We start from the raw sequence: 17,430 nt of genomic DNA, 5'->3' as shown, positions 1-17,430 counted from the left end.
TAGTCTCGCCAGACTCCTGGGAATCTTGGGGGAAAGAGATTTGAGGCAATTTCCACAAACAGAGGTATCAGCTCTCCCAAGGTACCAGCTCTACATAACAGAGGGTGAGGGAGCTTTTGGTAAAACACTCAAAAGAACAAAAAAGTGTTCTTCATTCTCTTTATCATGAAAATTGACCCTATTTATGGTTTCATTTGCAAGTAAAAGGTACTTTTCAAGGACCTTTTCCTGACCTGGCTGATCTACTCCAGAGACTTCTAGCCACTACTTGGGTTTAATTTTTGCTTTGTCAAGCACTGAACCCATCCTCAGTTTAGACTTATGATATACAATCTGCACATAAGTACTCGTGAGTGGATCATCAAAACAATTTAGTAGATTGCAACCATACTTTTTTTAATGAATTAAAATAGAAAGTAAAATTATTTTGCATGTATTAGAGAATTGATTCATGAAAATTTGTACCACTTATGTACAAAATTGTACCTATACTAGATAAAGATTTAAAATGAATTTCTCACTGTGGGGCAAAGTCAAAAGGTTTGTCCAGTGCTTTCTGCAAAAGAGATGTCTTTTTGCTCTTTTGTTTGGCTTTCTCCTCATCCTTTAGGCTCAACTCCAGGAAGCCTTTTTTGGCCCCTTCTTCCTATTTAGAAGCCCAGCCTTCAAGCTTCCAGAAAATCCTGTGTGTCTCTAAGAACACTTGCCAGGTTGTTTTGCAATAATCTGTGTAAGTACTCCGAGACCCTCCCCTTCACTCATTCACCCCCTATAGACCTTGAGTTCCTTGGCGACAAAGACTGGGTCTTAATCTCCATTGTATCCTGAGCATTGAGCATACAAAACACTTGGTACAGTAAATATTTGCTAAATGTACCAACCTGCCCTTATGAATTGTTGCCCTTGGCACCTTTCAGATGCCACCTTATATATAAACTTTTCTCCAGCCTTGTATTGGGTCACTCGGTGCACATTTTCATAGGTCATCTATTTTGCCTAGTGGAATTTAAACCCCAGGAGGACACAGAGATCACCTCTTATCATTCTTTGTATCTTGAGTCTTCTGAGAAAATTTGTTAATCCCAGTTAACTGATGGGTAGTGATGCGGAGCAAGAGATTAGTCCTATCTCAGCTTGTTCCAGAAAGTATTTAAGGGGCTTGACAGGATACATTAAATTAAGCAACATAAGTTAAAAGCCAATGAAAACTTCTAAGATCACCAAAAGATCGATCTATGCATGAAGATTCTGCTACAAGATGTTTATTACATTTTTGTTGTTGTTGTTTTATAAAAGGGAACATTTAGAAACAGCTTAACATTCAACAATCTTATATTTATTGAATAAATTATGGGACATCTACAAGACAGAAGATGCCTAATTACATAGAAAGATGTGCAGGATGCAGTAGGTGGGAGGAAGGGAAGGACAGTTAGAAAACACTATATATGATGTAATCTCATTTTGTATTAGGTTGGTGCAAAGATGATTGCAGTTTTTGCCATTAAAAGTAATAGCAATAATAGGCCGGGGGCCGTGGCTCACACTTATAATCCCAGCACTTTCGGAGGCCGACGCAGGCAGATCACTTGAGGTCAGGGGTTGGAGACCAGCCTGGCCAACATGGTGAAACCCCTGTCTCTACTAAAAATACAAAAATTATTCAGGCATCATGGCACACTACTGTAATTCCACCTACTTAGGAGGCTGAGGCAGGAGAATCACTTGAACCTGGGAGGCAGAGGTTTCAGTGAGCCAAGACTCTGTCTCAAAAAAAAAAAAGTAATGGCAATAACCACAATTACCTTTGTACCAACCTAAAAAATATGTATATACTGTGGGTTGGGTGGGGTAGGGAGAAAATATACCAAAATATAGATGGTGTTCTCTCTGGGTATGACTAGGTGATTTTTATTCATTTTGTGTTTACTTTTCAGTGTTTTATACATTGTTAAAGATTTTGTTTGCACAAAGTATCATTCTTTAGTAAGGGCAGGGTAAGAATTTTTTTTAAGTAGGTAGGCCAAAAGAAAGAAAAATACAAGTAGAAAGCTAAGAATGAGGCTTGTTCCAAAAGCAAACACCATATAAACCTAAATAAGCAAGTCACAAATTTGACTCTAAGGTTTCCAGCAATTCACACAGAAAGGGAATCAGGACAGGCTCTCTAACTCACACTGTCCAGGAACAACAAGGCTTTTCCTGATACAGAGGGGCAGAAGGACATTCTGCAATATAAGAAATAACATCCTCAACAAGATTGTGTCATCGAGGTGAGTTTCCTGGAGGTGGCTTGGAATAGTGCAGGCTCTAAATTAGACTACCATGTTCCCTGCCATTATTATTATTGTTTGGTAGAGGCAGTATCTCACTATATTGCCCAGCTTGGTCTCGAACTCCTGGCCTCAAGCAATCTTCCTGACTTGGCTTCCCAAAATGCTGAGGTTACAAGCAGAAGCCACCACCATACCACCTGGCCTCCGAGCCTTTCTTCTAAGGATGGCTTTAGGCAAGGTATTTAATTCCTCACTAAATCTCTCTATTTAATAGCAGTGAATTAATTACTTCATCTCTAAATAATAGCGATTATTAATAGCTGCAATGAGTAATTGTAGTGATTAACCCATCCTAGCCTCAGGCTGGCTTCTCAGAATTGATTCCCTCACCCAAATTGTCAGGAGCACCATTCCTGAGGAGTGGTCTCCTAGGCCTAGCACTGCTTCCAGGCCGGGAGGCAACTCAGTGACTCACCTACATTTCCACTTCTGGCTCATCCAGGTGTGCAAAGGCAAGAAGCCAGAAAGACTTGATTGTTTAAACATTATCTCCTATCTAAAGCCCAAACTGCTCAATAAAACCCAAGTAGTAATTTTTTTTTCATAGCTAGGACACAGAGACCCATAGAGAAAAGAAGGCAAAAAGCTGCAGAAAGGGATTTGGTCTCTGAGAAAATTTCCCTCTCTGGATTCCCAGGCCTTCTCCAATGGAAGCATTTGGAGTCTGAGTTCTTATGACACCTGCCCCTCGGTATGCCTGGCACTGCATGAAGTGCTGGGCTACAAAAGTGAATGTAGGCAGATGAGAGAAGTTCCCCCTGGGGGAACAATTGGATAAACAGATCATTTCGGTATCATAGTCAGAGAGGGCACAAGAAACTAGGGGAATATAAGGAGATCCTTATCCAACCTTACGGGTCAGGGAAGGCCACCTGGAGAAGATGATATCTAAACTGGGTCTTGAAGGAACATATGGTTCAGTAAAATTGAGAAAAGGGTACATACAGGACATTCAAAGGAAGCAAAGGTATGCTCTATGCTGGGGAACTACAATCATCTCCTTATTACCAGAGCATAAACTTCCTAATAGGATGGAGGTGGAACAAAAGAGGTAAATTGAGGCCAAGTCATGGAGGGCCATGGATGTAGCACTAAAGACACAGTATTTGATTCCTTAGACCTGGCCCAGACCAGGCAGATGGTGTGAATTAATGCGCTGGCTCAGGGACAAGGGAAGACAGTGGAGACTGTGGCAATCAGGAGTGCGCTTGAGTCAGTACTCCTATTGCCAGATCTTTCCATTGTTCGAAAGAGGCCAAGATCCAGATCCTAATGTACAACTCTCCCCCATGGGAAACACTGGTGACTCATTCAATTTTAAAACACAAAGAATAACCAGCAAGGGGAAAGCCCCATACTGTGTCAGTGAGCCTGATTTAACCTGAGGGCTAGATTTGGCCTATAGGCTACCATGTTGCCACTTCCGCCTTAGAAATAAGGACTTAAATGTAAAAGTCAAAACTATAAAAACCCTAGAAGAAAATCTAGGCAATACCATTCAGAACATAGGCACAGGCAAAGATTTCAAGACAAAAATACCAAAAGCAATAGTGACAAAAGCAAATATTCACAAATGGGATCTAATTAAACTAAAGAGCTTTCGCACAGCAAAAGAAACTATCGGCAAACAGGCAGCCTATCGAATGGAAGAAAATTTTTGCAATCTATCCATCTGACAAAGGGCTAGCATCCATAGTTTACAAAGACCTTAAGCAAATTTACAAGAAAAAGAATTTAAAAGTGGGCAAAGACATGAACAGACACTGCTCAGAAGAAGACATTCATGCAGTCAACAAACATATGAAAAAAAGTTCAATATCACTCATCATTAGAGAAATGCAAATCAAAACCACAAGGAGATACCATTTCACACAGTCAGAATAGCAATCATTAAAAAGTAAAGAAACAACAGATGCTGGCATGATTGCAGAAAAAAAGGACCACTTTTACACTGTTGGTGGCAGTGTAAATTAGTTCAACCCTTGTAGAAGACGGTTTGGTGATTCCTCAAAGTCCTAGAGACAGAAATACCATTTGACCCAGCAATCCCGTTACTGAGCATATACCCATAGGAATATAAAGTATTCTGTTATAAAGATATGTGCATGCATATGTTCATTACAGCATTATTCACAATAGCAAAGACATGAAATTAACCCAAATGCCGATCAATAATATAATGAACAAAAAAAAAAAAATGGTAAATATACACCATGGAATACTATGCAGCCATTAAAGGGAAGGAGATGTCCTTTGCAGGGACATGGATGGAGCTGGAAGCCATTATTTTCAGCAAACTGACACAGGAACAGAAAACCATGCACCACATGTTCTCACTTATAAGTGGGAGCCAAATGATGAGAACACACAGACACAGGAAGGAAAACAACACACAATGGGGTCTGTTGGGGGTTGGGGGAAGGGAGAGCACCAGGAAGAATAGTTAATGGATAGCAGGCTTAATACTTAGGTGATGGGTTGATATGTGCAGCAAAGCATCATGGTACGTGTTTATCTAAGTAACAAACCTATGCATCCTACACATGTACCCTGGCACTTAAAATAAAAGTTGAAGAAGAAAAGAAAGCAAAATTCTGCACACACACACACATGCACACAATAAGCAACCATTAACAGCTCTGAGGTAGGGAGCAGCATGTAGACTTGCAATTTTTAAAATGCCATGTGCAGTTATATGAAATGTTGGTGAAAAGGGGACAACTGGAGGCCCAGATATGTTACTTAAAGTATATCATTCTAAGAATGAGTATTGTGAAATGCCCAGGAGGCAATCCTCTGTTATCACCCCAGTGGTTTCACTATTAATATACAGTATCAAATACATCTGGCAGAACTTCACAACCATTCATAAAGGCAAATAATTAGGAATGGGTAACGAGATTCTACTGGTCTGTAATTTCTACTGTGTGCTAGACACCATATTTAAACATGTGGAGAACCACAGGGGACAGGTATGTGAGAGGAAGGACTTGTCTCATTCATCTTGTAACCTCAGCCATCACCTATGACAGAATTATATGGAATCAATCAACATTTTAATGAATTCATTAGTTTGTTAAGGATTTGGTCGCTAAGGATCAAGCTTCAAGTCCTGATTTGGCTACTCATTAACTGGGTAACAGGGGTCAAGAAACTTGATGTTTTAGAACCTTAGTTTTCTGCTCTGTAAATTGGGGACAATAATGCCCACTGTGTCTACCCCATTGGCTCAAAATCCAAATGCAGAAATGCCCATAAGGAAGAGCTTTATAAACTAACAAGTGCTCTATTGGGTGGACTGGGATTATTACAATTACTTTTCTTTTTTTTTTTTTTTTTTTTTTTGAGATGGAGCTTTGCTCTTGTTACCCAGGCTGGAGTGCAATGGCGCAAACTTGGCTCACTGCAACCTCTGCCTTCTGGGTTCAAGCAGTTCTCCTGCCTCAGCCTCCCAAGTAGCTGGACTACAGGCGCGCCACCATGCCCAGCTAATTTTTTGTATTTTTAGTAGAGACAGGGTTTCACCATGTTGACCAGGATGGTCTCGATCTCTTGACCTCGTGATCGGCCCGCCTTGGCCTCCCAAATGGCTGGGATTATAGGCATGAGCCACCACGCCCGTCCTATTACAATTACTTTGCCAAACCTGAGTATCTTTAAGAGTAGTATTAAATGTACTAAGAACAAGAGAGAAAACGTTCAGAATTGGATACCTTTAAGGTAGGCCTTCCAAGCCTTGACAGGTTCTCACCTCATTGCAAGCATTGTGGCACTCAATGTCAAGGCTTCAATCCCATGCCAATGAACAACTGTAAGGCAAAGGAATCCTCCCACAAACCACTCCATCAGCTATGTATGTGCTGGGAACTGTACAGTCCAATCACACAGAACCACTTTGCATCAGACCTCTGTCTGCACAGTACTCTGTAGAGCCTTTGCACATACTATTCCCTCTGCCTGGAACACTCCTTTTTGGCTTTTAGATCTCAGCTTCAGCCCCTCCATATTTTTATAGAAAGAATTTTGGAACTCATGAATCACATGAAAGATCTCAGAGACCCCAGAGATTCCAGACCTCTGCTGACTAAGCTATTACTTAGCAACCATATCTTACGTTTCTCTTCTCTCTCACTGAAACTGAAAGTTCACTCTTTAAGTAATAACAACTACATAAAATAATGGCGCTAAACCCCTCCATAACTCCAAAAGTACTATAGGCAGCAGACATCTAACCGCTTCAAAAGAATTTACTGCTGGCCGGGTACAATGTCTCATACCTGTAATCACAGCACTTTTGGGAGCCTGAGGTGGGAGCTTCACTCAGAGCCAGGAGTTCAATACCAGCCTGAGCAACAGAGTGAGACCCCATATCTACCAAAAATTTTAAAAAGTAGCCAGGCATGGTGGCGTGCACCTATAGTCTCAGCTATTCAGGAGGCTGAGGCGGGAGGGTTACTTAGGCCCAGAAATTTGAGGTTGCAGTGGGCTATGATCACATTACTGCATTCCAGTCTAGGCAACAGAGCCAGACCCCATCTCAGATAATAATGATAATAATTATAATAATTTACTACTAGCTTTAGTCAAGCAACTAATTAGCAATGTTTTTTCCTAATCCTTTCCCTTTTTTTTCCTTTCCATAATACTTTTTACAATTCCTGGCAACATATCATTTACCCTTTAGCACTTCTGTATAAACCTCTAAAGTATAAGGACATTTTCCTATAAAACTGCGGTACCATTCTTACACTTGGTAAATTAACAATACAGGTAATTATTTTAATTATTTAATACCAGCTAGCCAGTTATATTCAAATGTCCCTAACTGTCCCCAAAGTGTCTTTTTACAATTTAATTGTCTACATATTGTACTTGATGATTTTTTTTTTTTTTTTTTTTTTTTTTGAGATGGAGTTTCGCTCTTGTTACCAGGCTGGAGTGCAATGGTGCGATCTCGGCTCACCATAACCTCTGCCTCCTGGGTTCAGGCAATTCTCCTGCCTCAGCCTCCTGAGTAGCTGGGATTACAGGCGTGCGCCACCATACCCAGCTGATTTTTTATATTTTTAGTAGAGACAGGGTTTCACCATGTTGACCAGGATGGTCTCGATCTCTTGACCTCGTGATCCACCCGCCTCGGCCTCCCAAAGTGCTGGGATTACAGGCTTGAGGCACCGCGCCCAGGGTACTTGATGATTATGTGTCTTCCATCTCATGAAAGTTCCCCCTTCCCTTTCTTTTTTTCATGCTATTTACTTGTACACACACACACACACACACACACACACACACACACACACAAAGTCAGCTATCCTATCTCCTGAATTTATCTGATTATTTCCAAAGCTTAGAACGGTTTCACTTGTTTAACTCTCCCTCCTGGTTGGCTCTGGAGGCTTGATAAGGCTTTACTGTTTTTGACAATATTATGTCGTACTTGGGTGGTATGTTTCACATACTGCATCTCATCAGGAGTTATCTAAGTTCTGGTCATACCAAAAAAGACTTGTGCTTTTTTTTTTTTTTTTTTTTGAGATGGAGTTTCGCTCTTGTTTACCAGGCTGGAGTGCAATGGCGTGATCTCGGCTCACCGCAACCTCTGCCTCCTGGGTTCAAGCAATTCTCCTGCCTCAGCCTCCTGAGTAGCTGAGATTACAGGCATGAGCCACCATGCCCAGCTAATTTTTCGTATTTTTAGTAGAGACAGGGTTTCACCATGTTGACCAGGATGGTCTCGATCTCTCGACCTCGTGATCCACCCGCCTCGGCCTCCCAAAGTGCTGGGATTACAGGCTTGAGCCACCGCGCCCGGCCTAAGACTTGTGCTTTTTAATTATTACATGCATTATCTCATTTAATCCTCACAGCCACTCAAACAGGTATGTGTGGAGTCCTAATTAGGGACAGAGAGTTGGGCTGCCAGAAGTGAGAGAAAGCAAAAAGAAAAAGCAGATAAGCTCTAAGTCTGCCTTTCTTCATGGTCCAGGACACATAGCACCTCATGCATAAATAACTCAAAATCTTCCTGAGCCCAGCTATCACCAGATCCTTGGCTAATACAAAAATTCAAGTTAGCTCACTGCAACCTTGGCATTATCAGTAGGGCACAAAGCCCTCTTCAGCATACAGTACAAACACCATCCTATAAAACCGTAGCAAGCCTTAGTCTCTTTGCTGTCAGCTCCTCTCTTGCTGACCTGCCCATTGCTTCCTTGCAACATATTTTCATGGTTTCTCTAATCTGCCTTTCTTTACCTGCAGCTGTCTTGGTAAATAAATAAATTCTTCTTACCACCAGGGCAATGCTGGCCCCATGAGAGTAGGTTCTAAAATTTATCCCATTGTATACTTGAGAAAACTGAGGCACAAGGCAGTTACCTGCTTGGCCCAAGTTCACATATGTAGTACGTAGCTCTGTGACTGAGGAGTGCCTCAGAAACAGGCAGGGTGGGAGTTTCTATTTACCACTCTCTAAGGACCCCTGTCTTAGGCAGTTGATCCATCTTTTTATCTTCCACAGCCTCAAAGCTGTTCACATACTAAAAACTTCACCTACTGTCAGCTTGAGGGTCTTATATAAAGGCCTGGTAGAGAGAAGCCTTCGTTTTATTTACCCGTAGTGACCAGAGAACCAAGGTTTTGCACCATCAAATAAGGTATATGTATATATATATATATATATATATATATATATATATATGTACCTGTGTGTGTGTATACATACATATTTGTAACCCCAAAAATCAATACTGTAGCGCTTCTGTGATCACTCAGACTTGCACAAAGAGGGGGGAAATTTGAGTCACCTAATGTGCATATTCCCAGGTCGAATACCTGTTCAGCTCTCTGACTATATAGGGGTCCTTTTCTAGGTCTATCTAGCACCATGTTTTTCACATTCCTGAGCTTTTAGTTGATGATTTTGCCGTTTAAAGCTGCCCACAAATGTAGTTCCCTCGTGTTCCTAACCATAAGAAGGCTGTGACGTGCTTTGCAGAGCAAATACATGTGTTAGATAAATTTTGTGCAGATGTGAGTTACAGTGTTTGTGAGTTCAGTGTTAAAAATGAATCAGCACTGTGTATTAAATAAGGTGTCTTTAAACAAAAACATACATAAAACAAGGTTATATGTTGATCAGTGAATAATCATGTTGGGACCATAGGTTTACGGGAACCTATCCCTAAGTTTCCCCTAGAGCCAAGGATTTGCTATTTGCTAAGTCAGTATTTGCTCCAACTTTGAAGAACACAGCTTCCATGAATAATATAATTGACTATATGTGTGTGTGTATATGTTTACATAAAACAGATACATATATTTTTTCTTTGTGGTAATTTTTTTCTTTTTCTGAATTCCTATCTGACAACAGAGAACTCTGTGTGTGTGTGTGTGTGTGTGTGTGTGTGTGTGTGTGTGTGTGTATACACTCACCTTAGGGTCGTTCTATTTTTACTTCCCCCAAATCTGATTAAGCTCACTTTCCAATTAAATATTTTGAATCAGACCTTTACAAAATTGCGATGAGTGGTAAAAATGCACTGAGCACATGATGAGAGGTGGGAGTTTAAAGATACATATATCAGATTTTGTTTTTTCTGCTCCAATCAATTTGGGATAAACTTTTTCACTGAAGCGCGTCGCGATCCTGGTACTTACCTGAGGCAAGTGGACTTTAGGGAGTAGGATCCGATCTGCTCCCAATTTAACGTTACTCTGAGCTAAAGTATTTATAATTTTGTTTTGCTCAATCATTTTAAGGTATCTGAGTAAAAGAAAATCAATTCCTGAAGTATTTATGCCTCTGGGGTTTTGGGGGGAATTCAACTAACAGAATTTTCATTTATTATAATCAGATTTTCGGCCTTCATTGGTTTCTGTAGTCCTAATGTAAGTAATTTCATATTTACTCAGGGTCTTCCTTTTAATAATGAAAGCTGGGTTCCCATCAGGGAATTCTCAATAGTCTTTCAATCTCACTGCTTAAAGATACAGTAAAAAAGTTCTTTTAGAAAGCAATAACAGTGTCCCCCTTCCCTAAGATACACAGCGCTGGCTTTACAGTGTTTTCATAAGGGAGAGCCTTTACAACATAGCACTCATTCCAGTGTTTCCATATTTAGAGCAATTTTTCATTTTGTTTTGGCTATTTACATTTTTTCTTATTAAATATGTTTGCAAAAATGTAGAAAATGACTGTGATGAAAACCATGCTCTGAAATACAGCTCTTTGAAAGCCAGAAAAATCACACCTTGTAACCCTTTAAATCCACATATTGTTTTCTAGCTGAAAGTTCTGAATCCCACCTTGGGTACATCATGAGTAATTGAAATTTCAAAAATAAATGTCGTAAGACTGAAATGACCTTGAGCAGCCAACTTGATGGTGTTTACCAATGGTTTTCAGACAACCAACTTGAAAAGTTTTACAACCATGATCTTCATTTCTGAAATTAAATGTCCAAGGGATGTAATGGAGGAACAAATTTAGGAATTTTCCCTTTGTAGTGCTTATTTATCAAATATCCCTGGACAAATACAAGTTTATCTTTAAGGAAAAAAATAAAAAAAAGAATGCCCCAAAGAAAAGCAAGTTGGTGTAGATTTTTTAAATAAAAAGATGATTGGCTACCCAGACTCCCTATTGTTTTCCTGTGGCCACCAAAGCTGAATATTAGTTATCTTAAGACACCTATTTCTAAGACCTGATTCTTCCCAACATACCACAGGAATGGTTTCTTGGACGTGAGAAGTCCTAGTTTAAATCCAAGTTACGGACACTCCTTTTCAATTCTCCCCTTGGATTTCCAGTAAAGACATTTGTTTGAACAAGAAAGCAACATGGGGGCCAGGTGCAGCGGCTCATACCGGGAAACCCAACACTTTGGGAGACCAAGGTTGGGGAGGATCACTTGAGCCCAGGAGTTCAAGACCAGCCTAGGCCACATAGACAAGATAGTATTGTCAACATAGACAATTGCCAGTGTAGCCAAAACCCTCTTTCACTATTTTAAAGAAACAAAAACACAAAGCAATGTGGGAGTGATTGTGAAACCACAGCTATTACCCCTCCTCCCTTAAACAGGACTCTTTAGGCATCAGTGTACCCAGCCCCAGGGGATAAACTGATTCATCTAAGTCAGTTAGGACTGTCTCGTTTCTTTTTGCCAGTCATTGGTCTAAGACAAAGTTTCTCAACCTCAGGCAGTTCTCTCTCTCTCTCTCTCTCTCTCTCTCTCACACACACACACACACACACACATACACACACACGACATTTGACAGTGTCTTGAGACATTTTTGGTTGTCCTAACTGGGGCTGTGTTCCCGGCGTCTAATGAGCAGAGGCCAGGTCTGCTAAGCATCCTGCAATGCTCAGGTAATACAACAAAGAATTACTTGGGCCAAAACGTCAATAAGGCTGAGGTGGAGACACCCCAGTTTAGGGGTTGACATGTAACACCGTTCCGGGCAATGAAATGTGACAGAAAAGAGGTAGGGGGAACTTGCAGAAAGTATTTTTCCTCTTTAAAAAGAAGAAATACTTTTTGCCTTGCCTCCCTCTTTTCTTCTTGGATACCAGAGAAAGAAGATGTGATGCTTGGAACTACTGCAGCCACCTTGGGATCATGAGGGAAGTCAACACCAACACGCTTAGGATCTTTGAGCTGCTGTACCATCCTAAAGCCACCTCTCTGCAGACTTCTTGTTGCATTAGAAAGTTAGTTGTCTTTACTTTTAAAATGACTGTTAGTTGGCATTTTTGTTACCTGCTGTCAAAAGCATCCTAATTATACATCTAACTAAATTATATGCTATCTACTGTGGCATATAATTTTCTCACAAAAAGTCCAGATTAGGTTGACCAGGAAAAAGCAAAACTTTTCTGAGATTCAGATGTTCAATGAGTTGGGCTCAGTCGCTAGCTAAGTGATGACTTTCTTCTTGCACAAAGCCCTTCATAACAAGTGAATTCAATCCCTTCCTCTGAAGAATGTCAAATGACTCTGTATTATGTGTCTTCAAAGTACTCATGAGGACTGAAAGTTGTGAAGCCATCCTGCCCTAGTTTAAATCCAAGCTGTGACAACTAACAGATGTGTGATCCTGGGTGAATTTTCTGCTCTGCTTCAGTTTCTTTATCTATAAAATGGGGATAATAATGGCAATATGGTTTGGCTGTGTACCCATTCAAATCTCAACTTGAATTTTTTTCTTTTTTTTTTTTTTTTTTTTTGAGACAGAGTTTCATTCTTGTTGCCCAGGCTGTAGTGCAATGGTGAGGTCTTGGCTCACTACAACCTCCACCTCCTGGGTTCATGCAATTCTTCTGCCTCAGCCTTCCAAGTAGCTGGGATTGCAGGCACCCAACACCACACCTGGCTAATTTTTTTTTTTTTTTTTTTTTTAGTACAGATAGGGTTTCACCCTGTTGCTCAGGCTGGTCTCAAACTCCTGACCTCAGGTGATTCAACTACCTAAGCCTCCCAAAGTGCTGGGATTACAGGCGTGAACCACTGCGCTGGCCTTCAACTTGAATTGTATCTCCCAGAATTCCCATGTATTGTTGGGAGAGACCCAGAAGGAGGTAATTGAATAATTAGGGCTGATCTTTCCCATACTATTCTCATCATAGTGAAAAGTCTCACAAGATCTGATAGGTTTATCAGGGGTTTCTGCTTTTGCTTCCCTCCTCATTTTCTCTTGCTGCCATCATGTAAGAAGTGCCTTTCTCCTTCTCCAATGATTCCGAGGCTTCCCAAGCCATGTGAAACTATAAGTCCAAATTAACCTCTTTTTCTCCCCAGTCTGAAGTGTGTCTTTATCAGTGGCATGAAAACGGACTAATACAGAAATTGGGTACCCGTAGAGTCGGATGTTGCTGAAAAGATACCCGAAAGTGTGGAAATAACTTTGGAAGTGGGTCACAGGCAGAGGTTGGAACATTTTGGAGGGCTCAGAAGAAGACAGGAAAATGTGGGAAAGTTTGGAACCTCCTAGAGACTTGTTGAATGGCTTTGACAAAAATGCTGATAGTGATATGAACAATAAGGTCCAGGCTGAGGTGGTCTCAGATGGAGATGAGGAACTTGTTGGGAACTGGAGCAAAGGTGACTCTTGCTATGTTTTAGCAAATAGACTGGAGGCATTTTGCCCCTGCCCTAGAGATTTATGGAACTTTGAACTTGAGAGAGATGATTTAGGGTATTTGGTGGAAGAAATTCCTAAGCAGCAAAGCATTCAAAATGTGACTTGATTGCTGTTAAAAGCATTTGTTTTAAAAGGGGAAACAGGGCATAAAAGTTCAGAAAATTTGCAACCTGAGTAAGCAATAAAAAATAAAAACTAGCCAGGTGCAGTGGCTCACACCTATAATCCCAGTATTTTGGGAGGCTGAGGCGGGTTGATCGCCTAAGGTCAGGAGTTCAAGACCAGCCTGACCAACATGGTGAAACCCCGTCTCTACTAAAAAGACGGGAAAAAAAATTAGCTGGGCATGGTGGTGTATGCCTATAATCCCAGCTACTCAGGAGGCTGAGGCAGGAGAATTGCTTGATTTTGGGAGATGGAGTTTGTGGTGAGCCGAGATTGTGCCATTGCACTCCAGCCTGGGTGACAAGAGAGAAATTCTGTCTCAAAATAAAATAAAATAAAAACCTATTTTCTGGGGAGAAAGTCAAGCTGGCTGCAGAAATTTGCATAAGTAGCAAGGAGCCTAATGTTAATTCCCAAGATCATGGGGAAACTGTCTCCAGAGCATGTCAGAGACTTTCACAGGATCCCCTCCCATCACAGGCCTAGAGGTTCAGGAGGAAAAAGTGGTTTTTGGTCAGGCCCAGGGTCCCTGTGCTGTGTGCAGCCTAGGGAATTGGTGCCCTGTGTCCCAGCCTTTCCAGCCATGGCTGAAATGTACAGCTCGGGCTGTGCTTCAGAGGGTGCAAGCCCCAAGCCTTGTCAGCTTCCACGAGATGTTGAGCCTGTGGGTACACGGAAGTCAAGAACTGAGGTTTGGGAACCTCCACATAGATTTCAGAAGATGTGTGGAAATGCCTGGATGCCCAGGCAAAACTTTACTACAGGGGCAGGCCCCTCCTGGAGAACTTCTGCTAAGGCAGTGCAGATGGGAAATGTGGGATGGAGCCCCCACACAGAGTCCCTGTTAGGGCACTGCCCAGTGGAGCTGTGAGAAGAGGGTTACCATCCTCCAGACCCCAGAATGATAGATCCACTGATAGCCTGCACTGTGAGCCTGGAACAGATGCAGACACTCAACACCAGCCCATGAAAGCAACCAGGAGGGAGGCTGTACCCTGCAGAGCCACAGGAGCAGAGCCGCCCAAGACCATGAGAACCCACGTCTTGCATCAGCATGACTTGGGTGTGAGACCTGGAGTCAAAGGAGATCATTTTGGAGCTTTAAGATTTGACTGCCCAGATGGATTTCAGACTTGTGTGGGCCCCATAACTCCTTTGTTTTGGCCAATTTCTCCCATTTGGAATTATTGTATTTACCCGATACCTGTACCCCCATTGCATCTAGGAAGTAACCAGCTTGCTTTTGATTTTATAGGCTCATAGGCAGAAGGGACTTGCCTTGTCTCAGATGAGACTTTGGACTGTGGACTTTTGGGTGCATGCTAAAATGAGTTAAGACTTTGGGGGACCATTAGGAAGGCATGATTTGTTTTGAAATGTGAGGATGTGAGATTTGGAGGGGCCAGGAACAGAATGATATGGTTTGGCTGTGTCCCCATTCAGATCTCAACTTGAATTATATCAGTTGTATCTCCCAGAATTCCCACATGTGGGAGGGACCCAAAGGAAGGTAATTGAATCATGGTGGGGGGAGGGCAGTCTTTCCCATGCTATGCTTGTGATAGTAAATAAGTCTCACGAGATCTGATGGGTTTATCAGGGGTTTCCACTTTTGCTTCCTCCTCGTTTTCTCTTGCCAACACCATGTAAGAAGTGCCTTTTACCTCCCACCGTGATTCTGAGGCCTCCCCAGCCATGTGGAACTATAAGTTCAATTAAACCTCTTTTTCTTCCCAGTCTCAGTTTTGCCTTTACCAACAATGTGACAAAGGACTAATACAAATGGTGTCCTCAGAGGTTGATGAGTTGTTACATTAAAAACGCTAACACAGCATCTCACACATAGTAAGCACTATGTTCATATTCTCATTGGCATTGTTATTGCTAAGTATTACATCTGAGAATGCCAAGGGTCTGCTGAACAATATTTTAAAAATCTTTTTGTAGGAATACGATCTTGCTATGTTGACCAGGCTGATCTTGAACTTACAGCCTCAAGTGATCCTCCCTTCTTGGCTTCCTAAAGTGCTAGGATTACGGGCGTGAGCCACCATGCCTGGCAAAACAATTTTAATGTCTAAATCATACCCAAACACCTGGCCATCCTTCAAAGATGATACTAACAGTTGAGTGGGCATTTTATGTGAGCTAGTGATAGGGGAATGAATTAGCAATACTCTCTTTATCCATTCTTACCAAATTTCACCATTGTTTGGGGGTATAACCAGGTGGCTTGAACTCATTTTTCCCAGAACAACAGTGGCATGATGCCAGCAGGTGTAGTTACGTCACTGGCTGGTAAAGGAGCTAATTTCTTTTTTTTTTTTTTTAAGATGGGGTTTCACCATGATGGCCAGGCTGGTCTTGAACTCCTGACCTCAGGTGATCCACCCACCTCAGCCTCCCAAAGTGTTAGGATTACAGGCGTGAACCACTGCGCCCGGCCACAAGGAGCTAATTTCATAAGAAACACACCTCCTGTCTTCCAGTATTAATGATTTCTTCCCATGGTTGTGTGTGGATCCAGATAGTCGTTCTAGCATCCTGTATGCTTCTGCTTCACATTGATTCTTAACTTTGTCAAACCAATACCCCAAAAGATACCATCAAGTTCTCAGTGTCCACATACCCAGTGGGTAGAGAAGCCTTCCTCAGAGCCTGCTGTCTTCCTCTTTGTCTTTAAAACCTCATCTGTTGTGGGCAGGCATTGAGGCTCACCCCTGTAATCCTAGCCCTTTGGGAGGTCAAGGCAGGTGAATTATGAGGTCAGGAGTTCAAGACCAGCCTGAACAATATGGTGAAACCCTGTCTCTAATAAAAATACAAAAATTATCTGGGTGTGGTGGCACGTGCCTATAGTCCCAGCTACTCAGGAGGCTGAAGCAGGAGAATCACTTGAACCCGGGAAGTGGGGGATGTAGTGAGCCACTGCACTCTCCAGCCTAGGCAACAGAGCAAGACTCCATCTCAAAAAAAAAAAAAAAGAAAAAAAAAAACACCTCATCTGTTGTCTGATCATCTGCATGTGGCTTTGACATGAGGCATTTGGGGATTTGAGTTGATTTTTGAAGCTAAGGAGTAGCCAGTGGGACCCCAGATGAGTTACTCCATGTCGCTACATTTCCTCATCCTTAAGACGTGACTCCCTTTTATACAATCAAATTCTTTTTTTTTTTTTTTTTTTTAAGATGGAGTCTTATTCTGTCACCCAGGCTGCAGTGCAGTGGCACAATCTTGGCTTACTGCAACCTCCGCCTCCTGGGATTAAGTGATTCTCCTGCCTCAGGCTCCCGAGCACCTAAGATTACAGGCATGCACCACCATGCCTGACTAATTTTTATATTTTTAGATGGGGTTTCGCCACATTGGCCATGCTGGTCTCGAATTCCTGACCTAAAGTGATCTGACCGCCTTGATCTCCCAAGGTGTTGGGACTACAAGCGTGAGCCACTATACTCAGCCTAAAGAATCAAATTCTGACTGGTTCTCTCCCATTCCTATTCAGTTATTTAGTTATAAAATCAAATCAGTGTTCCAGCACATTTCAGGGCTTCCTACAAGTGGAATGCACTGAACTGCACCGGACCTCAGCCAAATTTTATGCTCCCTTTTCGTAAATGCTTGAGTAGTATTTAAACCCAAGTAGGCAGGGGAAAAGCAACAGAGACACAAAGGAAGTGAGCCAAGAACCGACATGGGTTGTGTATTCAGAGTGGTGCTCCTACCATCTTGGAGCATAAATCTTAAACTCTCCGGATCTGCTCTATTTTGTAGACTC

This window comes from Saimiri boliviensis, chromosome 8 (genome assembly GCF_048565385.1).
Source record: "Saimiri boliviensis isolate mSaiBol1 chromosome 8, mSaiBol1.pri, whole genome shotgun sequence".
Lineage (NCBI taxonomy): Eukaryota > Metazoa > Chordata > Mammalia > Primates > Cebidae > Saimiri > Saimiri boliviensis.
Note: the sequence above shows the minus strand (reverse complement) of the source record.